Below are 12,340 nucleotides of genomic sequence, written 5' to 3'. Positions count from 1 at the left end.
TTTATATCATGCTTTTCCTAAACACGCTGCCTAAAATGAAAACCGTGGTATTTACGTTTCATCGCCAATGATAATGAACAAATAAACGTTTGTTCCGTAACCGAAATACAAACCACGCTATTTACATTGGGTATTACTTTCGGCGTAGCTGAAATGACGAGCCATTAGATTTTAACAAGGGTTTCCTACCCCGCGCTAGTTAGCAGGGATAGGGGGGAGGGGTAGCTTGCTACCCCTCCCTCCCTCACACACTGGTGGAATGTCTCACTTCACTTTTGGCTCGGACAATGGACAGACGTTCCTGTCTTTTTCCTCGCTTGGCAGCCATTATTTGTTTTGTCTTTACTTAATTACTTACTTTTCTTTTACTCAATATATATGCAAACATTTTTTTGTGTTTATGTATATATTTGGGCATAGAAATCAGTAGGTTTCCTTTTCAGAGTTCGTGCTTGTGTGTGTAGTGTATGATATCTCCGTGTAGCCCTCGGCAGTTAGGCCACCATGGTGTAATTTCATGGGTCGCGATCGAGTTTGACTACGGTCTTTCTCTCTCTTTGAGGTCGTTCACCCTTTTACTACGTTACCTTTACTACGTCTGAGTAGCTTCCTTCCCGTGTGGGTGGGGTTGCTACGCCATACGTTTTGTCTCAATTAGTTTATGAATCTAATTGTATTTGTTGATTTTTCAGCTTTTGTAGAACGATTCCTTTCGGGGTTTTCGTTCCTTATTTAGTGTTCATTCATTTTTAAATTACATAGTTACATAATTATAATTGTTATAATTCTGTGTTGGTTACAGCTCTCCTTCCGTGAGTGTAAGTGGTTGTGAGGGCACGTGCCTGTTGTGTAATTCTTGTGTTCTTTTCCCTCGGGATTCCTCTTCAGAGCCTTCCCGGGGGAATGAATATTAACTAATGATTTTTTTTTTTTTTCACAGTTACCGATCTAGTTCGTTTCTGTAATGTGACAACGGAGTGAGCTGTCTTGTTGAGGCCTGGGGATTCGGCTGTTGCTGCCTCCCCTATAGATCTTCGTCAGGGGCGTGTCTCCTTCTCCTGGAAGTACTCCCGTGACGATTGACAGCTCTCCAGTTCATTTTAGAACACTCAGGAGGCTCGCCTCCTTGGGTGGGTAACTTTCCTTCTGAGGGAAGTTTTCCTGTCCAGGCTTGAGTTCTTCCCCTTTGGGGGGTTCTCCTCTTGCCTTTTTTTTTTTTCGTGCGACTATGCTCTTGGTGCTGTGCGGTCGCACCTGCAGTTACGCTCAAGGGGCTGGGCAACTGCAGGAGCCCCTCTTCGGAGGATTGCTCTTTTTAGGTCACTGGCTGACCCGTCTCTTCTACGAAGTGTTTCTCTTTCGTTCGCGAGGGAGTACACTCATAGAGACTCCCCTTCGGAGGACTCCTCTGCTGTTGTTGCTGTTGGCCGCCTTCGCCGTAAGGCTCACCTTCCGCTACGTCGTAAGGGCCTCCCGTCTCCCTATAAGGGTGCTAAGAGGTGCCTTTTTGAGTCTTCTCCGTATGCAGCCTGCAGCTCCTACTCCTTAAATCTCTCCAGGGATCGATCTCCAACGCCTTCCTGACCTTCCGCCCCTGGTGCAGCTGGACAGCAGTCTGACCTCGTCATCCGACGGGCAACGGTCCCTTTGGGGCAAGGGGTTGCCTCCCACGGGAGGTCTTCCCTTGCGTGTCAGGGTTCCCCTGCATGCCCTTCTGCAGTGTTAGCGCACAGGCGCTCTCCTGCTCGTCAGCGTTCTCCTGATCGCTAGCGCTCTCCTGTTCGGTCAGCGCTCTCCTGATGATCATCGCCCACTGCTGTTGTTCCTGTTGTGCGCCCTGCGCGCCATCGGTCTCCTGAGCGCTCTAGATCTCCTGCCCGTCAGAGCGCACCTGCGCTTCCAGTTCCTGATTCGCGCGCTGTGCGCCCACGTTCGCCCGCGCTACCTAGAACTTCGGTTCAGGTCTTGGACAAGGACTCTTCTTCTCCTCACCCTCGCGATCCGGCTCGTCAGCCTGCTCCAGCGCAGCAACGCTCGCGGTCACCTACGCATGCTTCTAAGCTACTTACTGTTCGCACAGGATTCCACGCGTCGCCCTTCTGCTCGCCAGCGACCACAGACGCGTCAACGTTCGCCTGCTCGTCAGCGATCTCCTGCGCGTCAACGATCGCCATCGATCTTCCACGCGTTACAGGTCCCCTGGACACCATCAGTAGCGATCTAGCGCTCGCCTGCTGTGGACGATCTCCGGTAGCTTAGTCTTGCCGTACAGTGAACCCTCGTTTATCGCGGTAGATAGGTTCCAGACCGGACCGCGATAGGTGAAAATCCGCGAAGTAGTGACACCATACAGTAGGGTCCCGAATTACACGTGTTCTAATTACGCGATTCCTCAATTACGCGATCGATAGTTTTTAAAAATTAAATTTCCTGTATCTGCGAGGAGCATTCTAAATCCCCGAGTCAAGCACCGCGAAGCGTAGGAAATCTATTGTTTTCTTAATTGTATTGGGGGGGGGGATGGTTTCTCGGTGTCTGAGAAGGGTGGGGGGGGGAGAATGTGAGAGAAAGATTTCTGTTCAACATTTTAAGACTAGTTTTGGATGAAAAAATTTTAAGGTTTGCCCATCTGTTGTGTGAACTTGTCGCTAGGCTAGCCTAACTGTCCAACACCTATATGTATAATATTCCATATTTGTACTAATTAATTTTTATACTTCCGTTGTGATTATGGTGAAAAATCCTTATTCATTAAACTTTAAATTAAAAACCATCAAAATCAACAGTGCCATTTGAAATATTGAAAAGTTTCCAAAAAAAAATCAATAGAACAGCATCGTCATGGGAACACCTTTGTTGCTCTAGTGTGCAAGACTACCGCTATCATCCAGTAGTAGTGCGTTGTGCTCCGTTTCATCTAAATTGTTTGAAATTCTTTTATATAGTACTTTTGAAACCAAAAATTAAATTAAATAAAGACTATTTTATATCATGCTACTGCCAAACATGTCACTACAACCAAACCCATTACTTTGTTAAGTACGTTCCATCGCCGATCATAACGAACTCGCTAACCAATTTTAACATCTGTCTATAGGTTAACTTTTGCGGCAAAAGATATCTTACCAGGTACTATGTAATAATAATGTTATAATTAATGTTGTTTTATTTATCCTTAGAAAATCAAAATAAATTAAATATGAGCAATTTTGTTTTGTTTTTTTTTTTTTTCCTAAAAAAGCGCCTCCTTAAAAGGAAAACGTTTTTTTTTACGTTTCATCGTCGATCATAAACGCATTTACTCCTGAAAGTGATATTGAAGAGCTTTTACTAAAGATGTTATTATAAATAAAGATTATAAATAGGTGGTAAAATATCTATAATTAAAGTGTAGCAGCATCAAGAAATGTTGGGGTTCGCCCTTTACATAAGAATGACTGTACATTGGATTAGACAGAATGTAGAAAAAATCAATTAGGGAAAAATCGGTATTCGATATCCTCTTCATCGCATCGTCAATCGGGCTTTTTATTTTTTTTATTCTCAGTCGCTAACTAGTTATCGCACTGTCAAGATCTGCACACATTCCGATAATTCACATTTGAAGGTTTTCTGGGAGAGGATGGATAGAGAAAATACCGAACTATATAAAATGTTTTTTTAACCTGTTAAGCGTCACCCACGTGATAAACCGTTCACCACGATCTACTCGGTACCGCCTTCAACTGTATATTCCGTTCATGACTTTAATTGCCTTTTACAAGCCGTCAGTCTCGTGATATTACGTTTACTCGTATAGTAAATATAGGATCACCACTTGGCAACACTCTCAGCATATGGGGACTGTGAATAGAAACTTATATGATGTCTGGCAACTATTTTTCTGAAGGTAGCTTGATGTTAGAAAACAAAACTGGTTTCCTATCAGTGCGCTCGGGCGTTCATGCATAAGTGGTTATTTGTTGTTCCTTTTGTAATGAACGGTCTAAAGAGGAAGGTTATTTCTTTAGATGAAATAAATGATATTCTTGTTGAGGAATTTGATAATGATAACCTGTTTGATAATGAGAGCACAAGTTCTGAATCCTCCAGTGATGAGTATATTGAAGAAACAAAGTTTTCTTTCGATGCCGAAAGCGAAAATGACTTCTCATTACCGAATGACTGGACAACGAAATTTCACAAAACTATAAAGGGAAAGGAAATGCCGAGAGAGAGAGAGAGAGAGAGAGAGAGAGAGAGAGAGAATAAAGTGGATCAATAATGTACAAATGTATGACGAACATATTTGAAAACTATACAGGAAACGATATGGAGAGAGAGAGAGAGAGAGAGAGAGAGAGAGAGAGAGAGAGAGAGAGAGAGAGAGAGAGAGAGAGAGAGAGAATAGATTGTTTTACGTACGTAAATTTAAATTTTAAACAAAAAAAATATGATGGGTTACAACATGTATACTCTTCAGACTTTTAAAACCTTCCCTTTAATTTAATGCATACAGTACTAAACTAAAACAGGCACAAATATTAAAATGTTAGAATATTAAAGTAAAAAATAAAGATTGTTACTGTACTCACCGCGAAAGAAGTTCAAGAAAAACTTGAATGATGATGGCGATGAATTTGCTTCACAGTAGAAATGATAGTATTTTACGTCTCTTCAGACGGAGGTGTCTTTTCCTGGGACACCTCTTCAACTTCTTCCTGGGAAACTTCTTCAATTTCTTCCGAAGGCGTACCAGCAGGAGGAACTGGCTCTTTTTGGCGAGGCTGGAAGAACATTGTGATCGGAAGTTGCTGCCGCTGCTTCTTTTTTCGCTCTAAGAGCATTCTGTAGGGAGTCATGTCTTCATCGATTTTGTTGCAGAATTGCATAGACCGAACCATATCCTCGTCCCACTCTTGCAACATTTCTTTCACCTCCTTTATATGGTTGCAGACCTTGGCAAGCCGTTCTAATGTTAAGCCCGTTTCCTCGACATTTTCTTGGGTCTCTTCCTGTGTTTCGCTCTCTTCTTCACTGGCAGATTTCGTCAGGTCTTCTAGGTCTGCGTCAGTTAGCGGCTGGGAATGGCAGTCCAACAACTCGTCGACGTCTTCAGTCGTCATGTCGCCAAACCCGTCACCACCAATTATCGCAGCCAACTGCACAGATTTGCGTATTGCAGAGTGTTGGATTTCAGACGGAGTAAATCCCTCGTCGTCGTAAACAATCTGGGGCCACAACTTCTTCCAGCTCGCATTCACGGTTGCAGGTTTCATTTCTTGCAGTGCCTTCTGAATCTTCTGCAGGCACGTGGCTATGGTGTACTGCCGTCAGTACGCCTTCAAATTAAAATCTTCATCTTCATCTTCTTGGGCAGCATCCACACACGCAACGAGGTCCGCCAAAGTATTCTTCGTGTAGAGGGCCTTGAACGCCCTGATAACCCCCTGGTCCATCGGTTGAATTAATGACGTGGTGTTGGGTGGCAGGAACTCAACCTGAACGCCCTCACGCAACAGGTCAGTTGCGTGTCCACCAGCGTTATCCATAAGGAGAAGGATCTTGAATGGCAAGCCCTTCTCTAAGAGATATTGACTGACTTGCGGGATGAAACACTGGTGGAACCAGTTGGAGGTCAGCATCTTCGTAATCCATGCTTTTGGATTATGCATCCAGTACACGGGAAGGAGATTTTTATTCTTATTTTTCAAAGCGCGAGGATTTTTCGACTTGTAAATAAGCCCCGGCTTTAACAAAAATCCAGCAGCATTGCCACACATCACGAGGGTAACGCGATCCTTGAATGCTTTAAAGCCAGAGGCTTTGGCTTCTTCTTTGAACAGGAAAGTTCGCGACAGCATTCTCTTCCAAAACAAGCCGGCTCATCCATATTAAAGACTTGTTCCGGCTTGTATCCACCTTCGGCGATAATATTCTTGAACGTCTGGTTCACGTAAGTTTCAGCAGCGGAAGCAGCCTCGCCTTGCAGGGAAACGCTTTTCAGGGCGAAGCGTTTCTGAAACTTCGCGAACCATCCTTTGCTGGCGGAAAAACGTTGTTTCTGAGGCTAGGAATCAGTGGATGTCCCTGGTTGAGGTTCATCTACATCATCATCTTCTTCAGCATGGTCACCATCATCGTCTTGAGGTTCCTTTGCCGCAAAATTCTCATACAAGCCTTTGTTCGGATGGTGTTCGTATCCAAGGCTATGTTCTTCTTCCGGCAGTCGGCAATCCACACTTCTAAAGCACCTTCCATGCGTACGATCGTTTTATTACGCGTGGTAACGACTCGCTTCGCTGATCTGCTAAAGATGATGGTAGCCGTCTTTCTAATGTTCGCCTCGTCCTTCTTGATATAGCGAACGGTGGATTCGTTGACTCCAAAATGGCTTGCTGCGGCCACGAAACTTCTACCGTCTTTTAACATACCGAGAAGCGTCACCTTCTCAGCAATCATCATCATCTTTCGGTTGCGTTTAGGCTCACTACCAGCCTTAGTAGAAGCAGAATGCTTGGGAGGCATTGTACAGTAGGGTTTAACAGAAAGTTCAACAAAAAGTTCAACTTAAAACAGTCACGCACAGCACAGATTAAAGTCCACAATAACTTAACAACATCTACACAGCGATACGGCGGAAGACAAAGTGACCGCGAATACGTAGATGCTGCGGGTTGGAGATGCGGGCTAAACACCAATCACAGGCTAGATAACAAAACTTGGGTTCTGATTCGTCATCTATCAGCGCTTGAACCAATCACAACCCGTCTTATATGCTACGTAGGTTACCAATTCAAAGTACAAGGTACCCTACGTATACTGTACAGTAATAATAATAATAATAATAATAATAATAATAATAAATAATGATAATAATAATAATAAATAATAATAATAATGATAATAATAATAATAATAATAATAATAATAATAATAATAATAATAATGATAATAATAATAATAATAACAATAATAATTTTAATAACAACAACAACAACAATAATAATAATAATAATAATAATAATAATAATAATTATAATAATAATAATACAGCTTTATGTACGCTATTTTACTCTTGTTTTGTTGTAGGATGTGTGTGTCTCTCTCTCTCTCTCTCTCTCTCTCTCTCTCTCTCTCTCTCTCTCTCTCTCTCGTACGCTTATTCGAGATGTGATTTTTGCAACAAAGAATATTATTGGATGCAGTACTACGTACGCATACATACAAAAGATTCATGGAAAAGATGCACATCCATTACATTTGTAGTGCAGTAGTAGCCATCAGCAGCCTTACACCATTCTAATATGGTATGACTGCATCTGATTTGCGTTTCATGTTCGATTTAATTTTACTACGTACTGTATACAGTACTGAATTATCGTATGATCACATTCTCTTTTCGTGTTTTATTTCTTTCTGTGCAGAATTATATGTCATATGTAATGCAATGAACAATCAGTAAGAGCAGATATTACTAATTACAGTATTAATGGAATTACAGATAACGAAATATCGTATTTGGGGTCTTCAGATATCGCGGTATTTTCGAAATTTCCGGAAAATCCGCGATCTGTATATATATATGGGTTATGAAAAAAACCCGCGAAGTGGTGAATCCGCGATGGTCGAACCGCGAAGTAGCGAGGGCTCACTGTAGATCTTCCTCCTGCTCGCCAGTGCTCACCTTTTCTTCTGTCCTTCTTTGTGCCAGCTTTCTTCAATTGCCAGCGCACATCTGCGCTCCCTTTCCTGCCACGCACCAATGGGCGCCAACGGTTTTTCCTGACCGTCCAGGTTCGCCTGATTGACAGCTCGCATCAGCGCTCACCTTCCTGATGCACCTGCGCGCCCTCTGTTTAGCGCGATGCGCACTAACCATCCCTAGTCTCTTACGCGTCAGCGATCTCCTACGCACCCGCGCGATTCTTCGCCTGCGCGCTAGCGTCTTTGTTAACGCACCACTGCTCGCCAACGCTCCGTCGCTTGCCAACGCGCCATCGCTTGCTGACGGGCCATCGCTTGCCAACGCGCCATCACTCGCTTACGGGCCATCGCTCGCCAAGACGCGCCATCGCCCGCCTACGCGCCATCGCCTGCCTACGCGCCATCGCCTGCCTACGCGCCATCGCCCGCCTACGCGCCATTGGTCTCCCGACCGTCTGCGCTCGCCCGCGCGCCCACGTGCCTGTGCGACCACGTGCCCGTGCGCCTACGCGCATGCGTGCCCGCGCACATGCGCTCCAATGTTGCCCCGCGCGCGAACCAACGGTATTCCATCCCGCGAACCAACGGTGTTCCGTCGCGCGAACCGACGGTGTTCCATCGCGCGAGCTCCGGCTCGATTCCTGCAGTAGCCATTGCTTGCCTACGGGTCATCGCTCGCCTGTGAACTTTCGGATTCCGACCACCAGCTCTCGCCCTTCCTACCACGCTCGTCCTCCTTCTGCGCTCCCTCGCGCACTTTCGTCTGCGCTCCTGCGTGCCCGCGCACGGGCGCTTCCACGTTCAGCCACGCGCGAACCATTGATTTACCATCGCGCGAGCGGCAGGGCGATTGCGACCGCGATTCCCGTCGGGGTTCAGTAACACGGCCAGCCTGGCGAGTCTTCTGGAGCGTATTTCCAGAACACGGTCTTCACCCCGTAAATGCAGAGCATGGCACATGCAAGAGCAGGAAGAATCTTCAGGTAGGTCTGAGCAACATTCTTCTTTCCAGAACTTGGGTTAGCCTCTCCTCGTCATTCCCTGGAAGGGTCTTGCCAGGGAGCTTTCCGTTCGAGATTTCTCCGTCGGGCAAGGGGTGACTGGTTTAGCCCTTCCTCTTCTCCATCTCGTGGAAGGGGCTTACCAGGTCCTTTCCCTCCTTGGTTGCGACCCGAGGTTTTGTACAAGGAAGCTCCAGGAAGATCATGGGTACTTTCCTCCTCTCGGGCTCAAGCACCTTGGCGTTTCGTCGCCAAGTTTCGAACTTGCGGGCAAACTCGATGTTGGAGCATCTAAACGCAGTGACCAAGGGCTTCCTCTCGGGTGTCTCATCCGTGGATGTCGACAAGCTCAGACACTCTTCCATCCTTGGGAAGAGCTTGTTTGAGCCCAAGGACAGAGACATGGACAGCTGTTGTGCGGAGGAAGTCGACTTCCGTTTTCACTCCTCGTAGGCGCTTTCTTCCAGACCCTGCAGGCCTCCGACGCCTCTTCATCCAGGCTCGTCGGCCTAAGTTATCGGACCGGCTACGGCAGCTAAGACAAGGTGTACAGTACTATAGCAGTCCCCTCCTGTCAGGGACAGGTAGCACGGGAGGCTCTCCCGGGCAGGCATAATCCTAGAGGGAGCGGCAGAGTTCACAAACTCTAGGATTGGTAACCCCCCTTGCAGGTCTCACGCTGGGGGGATGCCTAAGGTTACTCGTCCGGATAACAGCTTCCCGATGCCGATTCCTGCACGGTCTCCGTGATCAGCCAAGGATATCGCGCCTCGCTCTTACCATCTCTCAGTCACTGTCAGCGAATCCAGTGTCACTGAGCCTCTATGCCATGGGGTCGGCAAGAGGTTTGCCTGTTGGGCAGAAGGATCCATGCCTTAGGAGAAGGTCCTCCATAGGGTCGTCGACGGCTCCCCCCCCCCGGCTTCTTCAGTCGATCCTTTCTTCTGGGAAAGCATCTGAGACGGGAATTCCGTCGTCGACCTCTCAGCTCTGATCAAGTTTGTCGAACAAACTTCATCCAGCGTGGAACAGCAGAGTCGATCAGACTGGTAACGAGGCTGCAGGACTCCTTAGGCCCTGGATCGGGAGGACGGGTACTTCCAGGTTCCATTCCCTCCATCTTCCAGGAAGCTCTTGGAATTCAGCCTAGACTACAGGTGTTCCTGCTTAAGATGCGGTGTGGCGATCCCGCCGCGGCATCGCAGGTTTTTTTCCCCAGAGAACTCTCCCTGCTTTCCTCATGGCCACTCAGGAGCAGGCTTCCGCCTCCTTCGCTTTTTGGAGGTCTGGTCAACTCCGGTAGGCTCGGGTTCGACCTTCTTCGGCACCGGGACAAGCTTCCGGGTCTTTACCAAGAGTGTGGGATCATGGTAATTTGCTAGGAGCCTTCTCTACTTTTGCCTCAACATCTGGAGTATCTAGCCATGATATTGAGTCAACGGCCATACCACGTTGAAAACACCGCTTCTCGTCCGATCAGCGAAGTTAAGCAACGTTGGGTCTGGTCAGTACTTGGATGGGTGACCGCCTGGGAACACCAGATGCTGTTGACTCCTTCTCAGAACCTTCCCTTCAGTTGACTGTGGCAAGGCTGAGGAGAGTCGCAGTACCTGTTCTCGGTTAAGCAGAGCTTTCAGCCCTACCTTGGAACGTTTCCTGGGTCTCTTTTCCTCATTGACCCGTCTAAAGTCCCGAACGGTCGCCTCAGGATAAGTTCCCTGTGAGGCGGCCCAAGTTCCGGTGGTATCAAAGCAACGATTAACCGGACTTTCTGGCCCCTGTGGGACCAGCGGAACGTTTAGACCTACAATGGGGGTTGACCTATGGAACCTCTTGATGGGAGTGGATATTCTCGTCCTTTCCCCACATTTTTTATGCTGTTCTCGGACTCTTCAAAGAAAAGGGGGGGGGGGGCATGTTCCGGTTCTGGCCTATGGTCAGGACCTGAAGGGTACCTCCCCATCATTCAGGCAGGCTTAGGGGCCGTAGTCTGGCCCCTCTACAGATCCTACAGTTCCTGCCGAGTCGCTTCGTGCGCGACGACCTCATGGTACTGGCATATTCCAAGCAGCAGGGGACGCATTTTCATACCGTCGCATCTTGCAGTGGAGATACTGAGATGATCCGAGGTCCTCTCAATACCACTATCGGCTCGCTCATTCCGGGCAGAGGAATGTTCTCTCCGACTATCTGAGCAGAGCCTCGCAGATAGAGAGTACCAGGGGGTCTTTGGCCTATAGTAACCAGCAAGTCCTGGCCTGGGGGACCTGATCGCGACAGCCTGGAACTTCAAGCTTCCGCTGTTCTTCCCCCCAGTCTCAGACCCCAAGTCTCTTTGGCAAGATGCTTTCCGGTGACGGTGGGACAACATCGACGCCTGCGTCTTCCCACCGTTGTTGTCTGTTTAGAATGGGTCTCAACAAGACCAGGTTGTCTTTCAACCTTTCGATGGCCTTGAGAGCTCCGCTGTGACTATACGCAGAATGGTTTCCGGACCCTCTGTTTCCCCTGACGGAACTCCCAGGAGAGCTTCTTCCACGGCACAGGCTACTCAAACAACCACACTACAACATCTTTCATGAGCCGTTGCATCGCTTCGGCTTCACGCCTGGAGACACTACGCCGCCTCCTTAAGAAGAGACAACCCGCTACAGTCGCGGAACGGAGGTCGCGTCACCTGTGATAGTCATCCGCAGGGGTCTACCAGGCGAAGTGGAGAGTCTTCTGTGGTTGGTGTCATGGGAGAAATACCTCTTCCCTTGAGGCCTCTTCTCCAGCAATAACGGAGTTATTGCTTTTCGGCGGGAGGAAACTTTTCCGCTCTCGGCAGTGAAGCCTATCGCTCAGCCTTTTCCTGGCCTTCAGGCTGAAAGGAATAGACTTTTTCCTTCCCGCTGGATCTTTCTTCGCTCATGCGAAGCTGCGAACGTCCCTGCCCCCAGTCGGAGTGAGACCTCCTCCATGGAGCATGGTTCGGACTCTTTAGTCCCTTAAGAGATCTTCTCAAGAACCATTACGTCAGGCCTCTGATCGTATTCCGTCTTGGGGGACGGTGCTCCTGCTCACTCTGGCCTCGGCCAGTGTGTAAGCAATCTTCATGGTCTCGTACGACTCCGCCCTTTCAAGAGAATAGGGGAAGGCAACATTCAGGTTCGCTCCTGAGTTGTTTTCTAGACTCAGAATCTTGGAGTCCCGGACCTTCGGTTCGACTCCTTCAAGATTTCGAGTCTCCGTTCTGTATCAGATGACCCAAATCTTCTCCTCCTTGCCAGTAAAGGAATCGATGGGTTATCTTTGAGAACAGCTGCAGTTTGTCCTCACGTGCAGCCGGTTTGGGAGCACGGAGGACACAGAGGAGAGTCACCAGTGCACCTCTTCAGCTCGGACTCAAGGACATTCATCTCGACCTGAATCCAGACCCTCCCCCGTCACGTCGCCCTACAGCACGATGTCGGATACATCGCAACGTCCCTCGCTTTCGAGTAGAACTACTCTGTGACGCAGGTGCTACAAGCTGGAGTCTGGAAGCGTCTAATGACCTTCGCAGCCCGCTTCCTGCAGGACGTGACCCACAGGAGTATTGATACGTTTCTATCGCTCTGTGGTGGCTACACAACAGCTGGTCTAACCTCGGGCTCCTTTTTGGAGAGGTA

At 47.8% G+C, this 12,340-nt stretch overlaps 1 protein-coding gene and 1 non-coding gene across 5 annotated transcripts in view; both read left to right on the top strand.

Annotated features, from left to right (window-relative positions):
- Nucleotides 1-12,340, top strand: part of SCAP (SREBP cleavage activating protein) — a 305,057-nt gene that overhangs the window by 236,400 nt on the left and 56,317 nt on the right. The window lies entirely within an intron of this gene.
- LOC137616780 (5S ribosomal RNA) lies at nucleotides 10,122-10,240 on the top strand. The gene has a single exon (XR_011039499.1). It is a non-coding gene; the product is annotated as a 5S ribosomal RNA (ribosomal RNA).

The sequence above is a fragment of the Palaemon carinicauda genome, chromosome 22, assembly GCF_036898095.1.
Source record: "Palaemon carinicauda isolate YSFRI2023 chromosome 22, ASM3689809v2, whole genome shotgun sequence".
Lineage (NCBI taxonomy): Eukaryota > Metazoa > Arthropoda > Malacostraca > Decapoda > Palaemonidae > Palaemon > Palaemon carinicauda.
The sequence above is the reverse complement of the archived record's forward strand: the minus strand, read 5'-3'. Positions and strand labels throughout refer to the sequence as shown.